This window comes from Callospermophilus lateralis, chromosome 11, assembly GCF_048772815.1.
Source record: "Callospermophilus lateralis isolate mCalLat2 chromosome 11, mCalLat2.hap1, whole genome shotgun sequence".
In the NCBI taxonomy this organism is placed as follows: Eukaryota; Metazoa; Chordata; class Mammalia; order Rodentia; family Sciuridae; genus Callospermophilus; species Callospermophilus lateralis.
This window is the reverse complement of record NC_135315.1, coordinates 90,509,881-90,524,233: the sequence shown is the minus strand read 5'-3', so window position 1 is coordinate 90,524,233 and position 14,353 is coordinate 90,509,881. Positions and strand designations below refer to the sequence as shown.

Here is a 14,353-nt window from a genome sequence, read left to right as displayed (position 1 = left end):
AACAAATATTAGTTCTTACAATTATTTTTATGATAGACAATTTTAACTTTTTCAGCCTGCATAATTTCTATTTTAGCCACTGCAGTTTTGTTTCCTTTTAGGGATCAAATTTGTAAAGCAAAAGTTATGTAAGATCTTGTTCTTTATTTGTCCTTTTGTTTATTTTAAATACAATTATTAAGTTTTATAAGTGTGCCTTCTACTTTATCATTATTAATATTTAATCCACAATGAGGTAAATTTTCTTGATCTGCCCATTTTCCCATGTAAGTGCTTCTATGATACTAAACCATTTTAAATCATTATAGAATCTCACTTGGTAAAATGTGAAATGAAAACGAATCACATTTATTAAACATTTAAATCACTAGTCTCATTTTTGGAGTAAAATATATTTTACATTTCCTTGATTTTAACTATGGTGGCTAAAATAAATAATAATTTATTTCTCTGGCATAACAAGAAGTCTGGAGGGAGGCAGTGGTTTAGTGACTTAGCAAGCTTACAACAAATGTCTCTGCAATTTTCTTGATCTTTCTGTTTAGACACAAGTGACTGTGGCAACTCCAGGAATCATGTTCCAGAGAAAGGGAGTGGCTGAAAGGAATTGAGCCACTTCTGTGTCTTTTTTTCATTCTTTTCTTTTCTTTTTAAAAAAATTTAATTGCATAATTTACATGTAGTAAAGTTAATATATTCTTAAATATGCCAATCAATTAATGTAAGCATCACACAAATCAACAGAAAAATAGTTCCTCACCAATGAAAGTTCCCTGTGCTCCTGTGAAGTCAGCTCCCTCACTATCCCAGAAACACCTATAGTTCTGATTGTCTTATAATTAAATTTCATAAACATGAAATCATATAGCATGTACACTTGTCTGGATTTTTCTTTTAACATAATAATTTTGATTGTATAAGTTCATGTGTATCAATAGATTGTACCTTTTTAGTGCTGAGTAGTATCTCATTATCCATTCCTTTTCAAAGCTTTCCTAAATACTTGCCAGTTAGGAAATATCTCTTTGTGTTTCATGATCATATATGATCACATGGCTAATCTTTGCTGCAAAGGAGACTAGGAAAGTATTTGCCTTTCTAGTTCCTATCATAGGAGGGTATGAATCAAGTTGGGAATGGCTATATGGAGAAAGAACAAGCCAGTCAAAGGGAATGATAAGTGCAAAGACCCTAAGATAGAAACATACTTGGCTTTTTTGATAAAGATCAAGAAGGCTAGTTTGGTTGAATCAGAGTAAATAAGACAGAAGCATAGATGAGGTAAAAGTACAGATCCAGAAGGCCTTATAAGGCTTTTGGGTTTTACTCTGAGTGATACAAAATGCCATAAAAAAGGTTTGGAGTACAAGAATGACATTACATTACTTATGTTTTATGAGGATCTGTCTGGCTATTGTGTGAAGAATATACTATTAAGTGAGCAACAGGGTAAAAGGAAGACTATTATTTAAAACCTTAGCAGAAATCAAGGTAAGAGACAGTGGCTTGGATTACAGGATATATTTGAACACAGCTTATTATTGGACTGAATAAGGGTTATGAAAGAAAGAGAAAAGACAAGGATAACTCCAAGATTACTGCTGAGGAACTCCTAAAGCAGGGCCACCACTCACTGGAATAGGAAGAACAGGATTAGGGGGAATACAACAAAAGTTTGGTTTTAGAGAAAACTTTACATTTATGTATATTATTCATTCAAATAGAGTTGTCTAGTAATTGATTAGAAATGAATATGGAGTTCAAGGGGAAGAAGACCCAAGCTGGAGATATAAATAGGAATCATATAAGTGGTATTTTAAGCAATGACACTAGATGAGATAACCAAGGTAGTGAGTAGAGATGGAGAAAATGTCTGAGGATTGATCTTAGACCCTGAGACATGAATAAATGAGGAAAATAAGAAAGAACCAATGTTTAACATTAGATTTGGCTAAATTTTGGCCACAATTGACCTTGACAAGAACAGGTTGGTAGAGTGGTGAAGGTCAAACCTGCTTCAAGTCAGGCATGATGGCCACATGGTTGTAATCCCAACAGCTGCTCCAGAGGCTGAGGTAGGAGGATTGTGAGTTTAAAACCAGCCTCAACAACTTAGCAAGGCTCTAAGCAACTCAGGGAGACCCTGTCCCTAAATAAAAAACAAAAAGGGCTGAGCATGTTGCTCAGTAGTTAAGTGCCTCTGAATTCAATCTTCAGTATTAAAAAAAAAAAAAACCTTCTTCAAGTGAGTTCAACAGAGTAGAGAAGCTGGAGACCATGAATATGAGGGGGTTTTGTTGCAAAAAAAGAACTACAGAAATTGTGGGATAGTTAGATGGCATAGAGTCAATAGAGTTTTTTTGTTTTGTTTTGTTATTTAAGATAGGAGATATGTCATTTTTATATGCTAATGGTAATGATTCATTTAAGAGTCAATTGCAGGTGAAAAAGGATAATTACTGAAACAATACCCTAAAGCAGAAAGAGGAAAAGGGAACCAATGGAAGGATTTACTATAAATTGGAGTGAGGTGATCATTGTTAGAGGAAAGGAACTTGTACAATATGAGTACAATGCAAGTTTGTTGACTGATATGGCAGAGGGAGAATGCCAACATTTTATTATTAGAGTTGTATCTACTTTATAAGCATTTAAGAATAAAAATTATTATCTAAGAGTGAGGATCTTGTAAATAGTATTGGAAGTAAGGGAAGATAAGATATGGATTGAGTTAACAAAGACAAGATAATTAGCTATGAAAATGTAGCAAATTTAAAGTAAGACTGGGTAGCATAATTGAGTATTCTGTATTAAGCCAGGTTCAACTGCTAGCATAAATTTTATTTAAGATTAGGGAGGGAGAGAGGTAGGATTGAAGGAGTTAGGGTATATGTAAGAAGTTATTATAATGACAGGCCATAAATCTAAGCTGTATAATAAGACAGGAATTAAGAACATGATAAGATGCATGATGATTTGGTGGTTAATGTATTAAATATTGTGATGAAAAGAATGACTGAGAATTGGAGTCCCCAAGGAAATCAGCTGAAAAAATAAGAAGATATATTGGAGAGTGGGATACTTTTAATTGAGATTATCAAGGAACAAGTGCAAGTGTTAGTAATGACAAAGTCAGCAATGTCACAGTAAATGGATGGCTGAGAGGGAATAAAGGACAAGATCAATGGAAGATACAAGATCAAGTAACTGAGAAGTCAGGGTACCGGAAGGGTTGCTACAATACTGAAATCATGAGAATTATGATAGGAAGTGAAGTAGAGAGAGTCATTGAGGCAGGCCTAAAATCTTCAATAAATGAGGGGTTGAGATCTACAATAAGGAGTTGGTACATCTATCTAATGACATGAATTTTAGATAGGATCATGGTCTAGGACACAGAAAAGGACAAGAGGACTTTTAGCCCACCTCTACCTCCAGTAACATAAAGCATTTTAGGAAGCAATAGTGCCCAAGTAAGAGGACTATGGGAAAAATGATGTTGTAGGGGAGAGCCAAGTTTTAGCAGATCAAGAAGTAAATGGAAAGAAGAGAGAAAAGGCTAGAGATATTTGGGGGTTTTGCTGATTATGCTTCTGAGTTCTAAAGGGCACGACAGAAAGATTTGAGAGATAAATGAGAATGAATGAAGAAGCAAAAGATAGGGGTTGTGTTACAGAATATGTGGGAGATTCTCTTAAGTTACAGTGTTTGGGGGAAGAAGGAAGGCAGGAAGGAGAAAATTGAAGTCATTAGCTAGATGATTATGTTAGACAGCTTTCTATCACTATACCAAAATACCTGAGATAATCAGCTTAAAAAGAAGAAAGGGTCAGGAGCAATGGTGTGAATCTGTAGTCTCAGCTGCTTGGGAAGCTGAAGAAGGAATATCACTCAAGGTCAGGAGCCCAGGAGTTGGACACCAGCCTGGGTAAGGAGAGATGCTGTCTCCTAAGGAGAAAACAGAAAGAAAGTGTTGTGTGTGTTGGGGTGGGGTATTTGGGCCTCACACTTTTGGAGATTTTAATCCATGGTTGGTTGGCCTGTTGCTTTTGAGCCTATGGCAAGGCAATATGACATGGCAGAAGCATGTGATGGGACAAGCCTGTTTACCTGAGGGCCAGGAATGAAAGAGAGGAAGAGGAAGAGTCCAGGGTACCAATATCCCCTTCATGCGCAAGTCACTCAATGACCTAGAGATCTCCTACTAGACCCCACCTTTTAAAGGTTCTCCCACTTCCACATAGGCACCAAGTATTTACCACAGGAGCCTTTAGCATACATTCCAAATCTAAACTATAGCAATGGTTCAGTTGTTCTACTAAAGTCTAGATTTATTAATTCTTTTTAGCTCATATTGTATAGATATAACTTTCATCAATTATCAATGATAAAATATGAAATTAAAGAAAAAAGATTAAAACTATATAAAAGGCTCTGTGGATTCATTTTATCCATTCTTTGTGTTTTTATCTCTAGATCCTAAGGACTGCAGATATTGCTAGAATAATTTGGAAATTAAAATACACAGATTGGAAATTGTCACAAGATATTTATTGAACACCAATTTCTGTTTTTCAATAACTGAATAGGTAATAAAAAGAAAAATAATCATGAAAAAGTATAGTAATACTGATAACAGAGTGTCTGATCCATTTCTAATTTTATGTCATCATACATAAGGTATTTTTTAAAATCAATCCCTTGGTCAGCCTCACAGTCTTAAATTTCATTGATATGCAAACTCACATTCCCTATTGTTTAATAATGCAAAACTAATCAAATGTACATACCAGAAACAAGAACAAATTTTGTGAAATTGTTGCTTATAACAATACATATAGTACATAACATATTAAAGATACATTTATACAAATGGGTTACATATTTTATATTACTAGCTTTTGGAGAACTATTCAGATCATCAGACTTTCTGTAAATAAAGTGAAAATAAAATACTGTCTGCCAACATGTTCAACTAAAGGCTTTCCAACCAACAAATATCATGTTGTTTTTATATACAAGAGTTGGAAACTAAAAGTGATCTATGGTGATTCCTCTAACAGTCAAAATAAATGTCTTTTGATTTATAAAAATCTATTCTATGAGTACTGCCTTTCTTAGCTTTCCTCTCATAAGCATACTTCTGTTTTACATATTCCACTTCACCTAACAAAATTAACAGTAATTCTTTAACATAGAGCTAGTCACACAAAATATCTCATGTTCTAGATTTGGATGATTGCTGTCTCACAGTGTCCTTTAACTTATTCTTCTATTGCTTGGATTTCCTGTATAATAGCATTTGGATATAGAGGCTTAATTAGATGGCAATGTGCTCCCTGTCTCTCTCTCTCTCTCTCTCTCTCTCTCTCTCTCTCTACTGGGGATTGAACTCAAGGGTGCATTACAGCTGAGCTAAGTTCCCAGGCCTCTTTTTTTTTTTTTTTTTTTTTAAGGCAGTCTCACTAAGGTGCCTAGGGCCTCACTAATTTGCTAAGGCTAGTCTTGAAGTCACAATCCTCCCGCCTCAGCCTTCTGAACTGCTGGGATTACAGGTATGCAGCACCAAACCTGTCAGCCATTTCTTTCTCTTTTTTAAGGCAAGAACACTGCATGGGCAGTGCTACTGCACTTTCTGTTGCATCACACCATGAAGCATTGTCTGCTTATTCCACTTTGATGATGGGTTTGATCAGTAGTTTCAGGTGGAAGAGCCTTATCCCTTCATTATAAAGTTCCTGATTAGTCTTACAAGTAATGGTTTTAACACCCATTGATAAATGTTGTTCAGATTCGACCTCCGCCCCCCTCCGCGGCTTGCCGGCCGCCCGCCCCTCGCTGCCCTCCTTCCCCACCGCCCGCCTCTCCGCGCAGCCAGAGAAGAAACAAAGTGCTGCGGGCGGGAGACTCAGCAGCGGCTGAGCGGACCTGCTCGGTCTCCTGGTCAGCCTCCCCTCCCTCCTTCCCGCGTGTGCGTGTGTGCGTGTTTTCTTACAAAGGACATTTTACGATCCATTGATTCGTAGCGCTTCCCCTTTGCCCTTTGTGCTGTAACCCGCTGCCGCCATCCCAGGTGCTTCTCCCTCCCCACGCCGATCTCTGTACCTGAGTGCGGTTCGCCAATTTGGGCTTTCGGTCCCGGCTCGCTCCTGCAGCCTCTTCTTGTGCGGGTGCTGCCCGCTGCCTCATCGCTGTGCTCTCCTCGCTGCTCGCCATGGCGACCGCGACCCCCGTGCCGCTGCGGAGTGGCAGCCGCGCCGGCGCCCCCAGCACTCTGCTGAGTCCCACGCGGCTGTGGCGGCTTGAGGAGAAGGAGGAGCTCCGCGAGCTCAATGACCGACTGGCCGTGTACATCGACAAGGTGCGCAGTCTGGAAACAAAAAACAGCGCGCTGCAGCTGCAGGTGACGGAGCGCGAGGAGGTGCGCGGCCGCGAGCTCACCGGACTCAAGGCGCTATATGAAACCGAGCTGGCTGCCGCGCGACGCTCGCTAGACGACACGGCCCGAGAGCGCGCCAAGCTGCGGATTGAGCTGGGCAAGTTCAAGGCCGAGCACGACCAGCTGCTTCTCAATTATGCTAAGAAAGAATCTGATCTGAATGGTGCCCAGATCAAGCTTCGAGAATATGAAGCAGCACTGAACTCTGAAGATGCAGCTCTGGTTACTGCCCTTGGCGACAAAAATTTAGAGGATCTAAAGGATCAGATTGCCCAGTTGGAAGCCTCTTTATCTGCTGCCAAAAAAAAACAGTTAGCAGATGAAACTTTACTTAAAGTGGATTTGGAGAATCGATGTCAGAGCCTTCCTGAGGACATGGAGTTTCTTAAAAACATGTACGAAGAGGAAATTAATGAGACAAGAAGAAAGCACGAAACACGCTTGGTAGAGGTGGATTCTGGACGTCAGATAGAGTCTGAATACAAGCTGGCTCAAGCCCTTCATGAGATGAGAGAGCAACATGATGCCCAAGTGAGGCTATACAAGAAAAAGCTTGAGCAGACCTACCATGCCAAACTTGAGAATGCCAGACTGTCCTCAGAGATGAATACTTCTACTGTCAACAGTGCCAGGGAAGAACTGATGGAAAGTCGAAGGAGAATTGAAAGCCTTTCATCTCAACTTTCTAATCTACAGAAAGAGTCTAGAGCATGTTTGGAAAGGATTCAAGAGTTGGAGGACTTGCTTGCTAAAGAAAGAGACAACTCTCGTCGCATGCTGACTGACAAAGAGAGAGAGATGTCCGAAATAAGGGATCAGATGCAGCAACAGCTGAATGATTATGAGCAACTTCTTGATGTTAAGCTAGCCCTGGACATGGAAATCAGTGCTTACAGGAAACTCCTACAAGGTGAAGAAGAGCAATTGAAGCTCTCGCCAAGCCCTTCTTCCCGTGTGACAGTGTCCCGCGCATCCTCAAGTCGCAGTGTGCGCACAACTAGAGGAAAGTGGAAGAGAGTTGATGTGGAAGAATCTGAGGCCAGCAGTAGTGTCAGCATCTCTCATTCCGCTTCAGCCAGTGGGAACGTGTGCATCGAAGAGATAGATGTTGATGGGAAATTTATTCCATTGAAGAATACTTCTGAACAGGATCAACCAATGGGAGGCTGGGAGATGATCAGGAAAATTGGAGACACTTCGGTCAGTTATAAATATACCTCAAGATATGTGCTGAAGGCAGGCCAGACTGTTACAATTTGGGCTGCAAATGCCGGTGTCACAGCCAGTCCTCCCACTGACCTCATCTGGAAGAACCAGAATTCTTGGGGCACTGGTGAAGATGTGAAGGTTATATTGAAAAATTCTCAGGGAGAGGAGGTTGCACAAAGAAGCACAGTCTTTAAAACAACCATACGTGAAGAGGAAGAGGAGGAGGAAGAACCAACTGGAGTAGTTGTTGAGGAAGAAATTTTCCACCAGCAGGGATCCCCAAGATCATCCAATAAAAGCTGTGCAATTATGTAAACTTCTCAAGTCAACTGTCTTCCTCAAGATAAAGAAGTATGGTAATCCTTACCTATATACATGCAGAGCCTTCTCAGAAGCACAGAATATTTTTATATTTCCTTTATGTGAATTTTTAAGCTTCGAATCTGATGGCCTCAATTTCCTTTTGGACACTGAAAGTTTTGTAAAAGAAATCATATTCATACATTTTGTTGCAATATGTGAATTATTGACACTGTACTAACTGTGTACTGTTTGGTAAGGGTCCCTAAAACTTTTGGACTTTAAAAAAAAAAACCGTTTATGTGTGTGTGTTTCTTTCTTTTTTTTTTCTTTTTAAGTTCTTATGAGAAGGGGAGGGGAGGTTAAATAAACCACTGTGTGTCTGGGCATAATTTGAAGATTGCTCCATCTAGATTAGCAATCTGCTCTTGATTATTTTCTGCTATAAATAACGGTGCTGTGAGGGAGGGGGAAAGCATTTTTCAATATATTGAACTTTTGTCCTGAATTTTTTTGTAATAAGCAATCAAGGTTACAATTTTTTTAAAAAATGGAAAAGAAAAATTTTGTAAGAAGGCAATATTAACATGATCATCATGTAAGCACTCTGGATGAAGGATTCCACAAAACTTTGTTTTATGGTCACTTCTCTTAGATTCTTAATTTCTGAAGGGAATTGGGATGGGGCGGTGGGCTGTGGGGCGGGGCTTCTCTGTTATAATGAATTAGTCGTGTTTTTTAAGATAGTGTAACATGCTTAAATTTCTTATGTGACATTAACAAATAAAAGAAAAGCTGTTTTTTTTTTAAATGTTGTTCAGATTCATTATTCTGGGGGTTTACAAAAATGATTATTTTAAAATTCTATCAATTCTTCTGCACTTATCTTTTCACGGTGGGGTTAAGCCACTAATTTGGTATATAGTGGGGTTCATTTGTTTCATTTTCCATTTTTTTAGGGATTTTTTTGTTCCAATTTTTATTTGATTTCTTGTTATTGTTTTTTGGAAACAAACAAACAAAAAGAATTATATACCTTTACAATGGTGGATTTCATTCTTTAGTTTCTTGGATGAAAAATGCAAGGAATAAAAATTAATCAATTCTGGGGATACAGAAAGAGTTAAAATATTTTATCTTATTTTACCTATTTATAAAAATGGTATATAGCCTATGTAAGATCTATTTTTTAGCCTCCAGAAAAATATAAAGAAAAATTGCACCCAGATCACCTTTGGAAATGGAGGTCTTGTATGAACACATAGTGGGATGTAATGTGGCCCAGGATGTTTTCTTCTTAGTTATATAGTTACTCCAGGCACTTTGAAGATTGAGGAGCAGAGCAGGAAATTGGAATCATGGAAAATTGGAATCATGCTTAAATCCTAATGAACTGAACTCTCTTAGATCACAAGACCTCTGATTTCCCAAGAAGGGAATATATGGTAGAATATATGATAGAATATATGATTAGGCCCACATATTCAAAATGGAGTGCTAAAATTGTTTCAAATGTTATACTGCTCTAACTCACAGCAGGTTAGTCTTCTTGGTGTCACATTTTACAGTACTCCAAACAGTTGTAGCTAAGGATAATAAGGCTGGTTTCACTCAAAACCAGCAGAAGACAATGCACCTTCAGGGAGTTTCTGTGAGAAGAGTAACACAAAAATTAGTGGGTTTTTTAACATTTCACAGAATCTTGGCTGAAACAAAAGAGATACTGAAAGACTAACAACTTGAAGTATTCCTTCACATTTAAACTAAATACATCTTCAATATAAAAAATGATATAGGTCTTTGAGACAACTCTTTGGGAACTCATTTTGTTTATATTCTGGGACTACCTAATGGTATGAAAGTCTCTGAAGACCTGAAATTACCGTGCATATATTATATTATTCACTAATCAATTGTAATGTCTTAAATTGTATGCTTATAATTATGTCCTCTTTAATAGTAACACTTTAAATTTTCCAGAACATTTTATTCAATTATTGGACACTTTGAAGGAGTATTAGTTTCATTGTTATTATTTCAAAAGGGTAACCATTTGAAAACTAAACAGCTAACAAATTTGTTCTGAGTTGTATTTAATACATTCTGTAAGCATGAATTTATTCCTTTAAAAGTCTACTACTGAGCTGGGGTTGTGGCTCAGCGGTAAAGCCTTTACTTAGCATGTGCAAGGCACTGAGTTTGATTCTTAGCACTACATATAAATCAATAAAGGTCCATAAACACTGAATGAACAGTGGGTTGCAGAAGACATCAAGGAGGAGATTTAAAAATTCTTAGAGATAAATGAGAACATAAACCCAACATATTGAAATCTCTGAGATACTATAAAAGCAGTTCTAAGGGGAAAGTTCATTCCTTAAAAGAAGAAAAAGTCAACAAATAAATTACCTCACATTATATCTTAAAGCCCTAGATAAAGAAGAACAAATCAACAGCAAAATCAGTAGAAGGCAAGAAATAATTAAAATTGGAGCTGAAATCAATGAAATTGAAACAAAAGAAACAATTGAAAAAATGATAAAACAAGAAGTTGGTTCTTTGAAAAAATAAATAAAATTGATAGACCCTTAGCCACACTAACAAAAAAGAAGGAGAAAACTCAAATTACCAGCATACATGATGAAAAAGGTAATATCACAACAGACACTACAGAAATACAGAGGATAATTAGAAATTATTTTGAGAACTTATTCTCCAATAAATTAGAAGATATTGAAGGCATTGGAAAAATTTTTAAGTCATGCGGTTTTCCCAAATTGAATCAGGAAGATATACACAATTTAAATAGACCAATATATACATATATATATATATATATATATATATATATATATATATATATATATAAATATATATGTTTATATATATAAATTTATATATTTATATGTATAAATATATACTTATATAAAATATTTTATATATTCATATATATAAATTTTAAAATCTACTATTTATTTGTTTGAAGATTCATTTTGGCAAAATGGAGTAAGACTAAAATAGATGGTTTGGAACTAGGACTTGCTAGGACTTTTGCTGCCCAACCATGGAAGGTGGTAAGTCACTTAGCTTCTCATGCTTTGAGTTTTTTATTCTATAAAATGTGGAAGATGTGCCACTATGCTCCCTCCTATTTTTTAAAATTTATATCTTTCACTTATATTAATTAGTAAAAATCATCATAGTTGGTTTTAGCATTTAATGTCTCCTTTGTTTCCCTTCACTTTAGCCTTAGTTACAAAGAAGAATAGTCACATTTACAAAAGAAGCTAAATTGTATGTACCATAAATTTTTGTCTTGTGGGAAAGCTGTGATATTGTCATGTGGATTTCTGGCAATGTGTAAAATGTTATTAATGCCTAGCGAGCATCTGTCTGACTATAATGGGAAATTGATGAATGGGAGAAATTGGAGTTAGGATCACATAGTTCAACTGAGACACATGAATGACATCTAGGAGTTTGAGATTCATTTTATGGGCAGTAGGACACAATGGGAGAATTTTAGCGAAATTTGTGTTTTAGGAAGCTAATCTTATAGAGTTATGAGGACTGGAATGTAATGGGGAAGAATGAAGCAGATGTCCTAGCTTGAATTCTTGTGATTTTCAAAATATGAGATAATAAGGGTCTGGTTTATTATGGTTGCAATGAAAAAGGACAATATGGGAAAGAGTCAAGAGACACTGGGAAAGAAAGCACAATGAGGACAGAGTTCCTGATAAGCTATGATGGATGAGGAAGAGACAAACAAAACATGAAAAGTTGAGGAGACTAGAAGAAGGTCATTGACTGAAATAGAGAAGGTTGGACGTGTTGTCACTGCAGAAAATATGTTGGGCATAGTTTAAGGGAAGATGCTTCACCACAGGGGCATGGGAGGTCTGCAAGATCCTCCTGCTACCACATCACTACTTCCAAGACACCTAAGGCTTCATCTTGTGGTAGACAGCAGTGACAGCTTGTGAAGGAGGCCCATAGGAGCTCATTGCATTGCAGATGATGATTAGAAATGTTCAGAGGAAATGGTATTGGCAAAGTCTTCTAAGGGGAAACAAAGCCATGAAGGTGGACAAAATGGTTAAGCAACTGAGTAGATAATTACTCTGATCTACAAACCAAAGAAACAGATGGAAATTTTCTCTAAATAATTTTGGTTTAGGTTATAGTCATATAGCAGTTTCATTACCATAGGATCTTTTATATGGATCATCTGCATATTAATTTAGATTGGAAAATTGAAGGAAGTAATCAGCAAAACTTGGTTATTTCAATTTCACAACAGATACTTTAGAAAAAGCAGGAAAAATGAGTATATGTTTGCAAAGAGATCAGTATCAGGGATTGAACTCAGGGGCACTCAACCACTGAGCCACATCCCTAGTTGTATTTTGTATTTTATTTAGAAACAGGGTCTCACTGAATTGCTTATTGCCTCGCTTTTGCTGAGGCTGCCTTTTAACTCGCAATCTTCCAGTTTCACCCTCCTGAGCTACTGGGATTACAGGCATGTGCCACTATGCCTGGCTGCAATAAATTATTGATGAGATATTTGAAGGAATAAGACTCAGTACAAGGTAACATTTTAAACATGGTTTAGGAGTACTGCCATCTTATGGGGAAAAAATTGACATGTGACCCAGAGCAGTTGCTGCTGGTCACCAGCCACTGTAGCTTCCATCAGCCTGTGAGCATGGGGACTACCTTTGCAAATCTCTTCAAGGGCCTTTTGGTAAAAAAGAAATGTGCATTCTCATGGTGGGTCTGGATGCTGTAGGGAAGATGACAATTATGTGCCAACTGAAGCTTGGTGAAATCGTGACCACCATTTTCACCTAGTTTTTCATGTGAAGACCAATAAGTACTAGAACACCAGCTTCACCACAGGGGCATGTGAGGTCTGCAAGACCCTCCTGCTACCACATCACTACTTCCAGGATACCCAAGGCTTGATCTTGTGGTAGACAGCAATGACAACTTGTGAAGGAGGTCCATAGGAGCTCCTGAGAGTGCGCCAAAGATAAGCTAGGCTACGAGGGACATCCTACTAGTGTTTGCCAACAAACAGGACCTCCCCATTGTCATGGATGCAGCTTTAGCTACAGGTTTTAAATGTAAATAGTGGGTTTCCACTTAGGCAGTTTCTGATACTCTTATGCGATATTACTCAATTTTGTGCTTTTTTTAATTATAAAAAGATAATTGACTCACTGTCAGTGCTGAGAAGGGATTTAGACATGTGAACACCTGGCATCCTGGAGCTCCTGGGTTACAGATTGGTGTTGGGATCCATTTGGTGGTTGATTTTTAACTCCAACCCAGTGCATTTTTAAAAAGTTAAAAGTACAAGATAAGGAGAACACTTGAACACTCAGAAGAGAGACTACGCCTTGTGTGTACATCCTGAATTTCAAACTCAGATTTCTAAGGGTAACATTACTTCTTGGATGCCTAATTTTTATGTCTAAGCTGTATCAAAACTGAATTCTTGATCTTCAAATTTGCCCTCCTCCAAGTTCCTGGCAACTACATCACTTTAGTAGCTCAGACCACAAAACACCAGAGTCATCCTTGACTCTTCTTTTCTCAAACCTCACATTCAATCTACAACTTCTATGGCACTGTTAGTTCTATATTCAGAATCTGATCCTATATCATTGCTTCTACTACTACTACTACTACTACTACTACTGCTACACTATGGTTCAAACTCTCATTATATCTTGTTTGAATTATTGCAATAAGAACAAAATAGATCCCTCAGAGTCCTTTCTACTAATAGTTGCCAGATGTCCTTTAATAACATAAGTCAGGTCAGGTCACTTATCTGCTAAGAATTTGTCAATGGCTCCTGATCTCACTCAGTAAAAGCCAAAGTTCTTACATTAACCTCCAGAATTATACAGGATCTGGCCCTGTTTTCTCTCTGTTCTACTATTTTCCTCCTTGCTCACTCCACTATACCCACCCTTGCCTCCTGCTTTTTCTTTAATATATTAGTCATACTCTAGCTTAGGGCCTTTGGATTTGCTCTTCCCTCACTTATCTCCAGGGCTCTTTTATCTTTTCCAAGTTCTTTATGAAATATCATCTTTTTAGGGAATGACTTGAGAGAATGAATGATGTGTCATGACACGAATGTGTGAATGATATAACATGGAATGAATGAACAGATGCTATAAATAAGACTTAGAGCACCAATTTTACATGCTTCCTCTTTTAATAGAATTCAACACACAACTTTCAATATTCATTAAGAACCCATTACATGTAAAACAATGTATTTGGTTGATTGCTATTAGTGAAGGGAAATATTGAAATAAACTTGTTGCTTTAGCAGATGCTCTTGAATATTTTCAGCACACACCAGAACAAATAGTTGACTTC

At 37.4% G+C, this 14,353-nt stretch overlaps 1 pseudogene; it reads left to right on the top strand.

Moving 5' to 3' along the window:
• The first annotated feature begins 6,214 nt into the window (after nucleotides 1-6,214).
• Nucleotides 6,215-8,016, top strand: LOC143410292 (lamin-B1 pseudogene; annotated as a pseudogene).
• The last annotated feature ends 6,337 nt before the right edge of the window (nucleotides 8,017-14,353 follow it).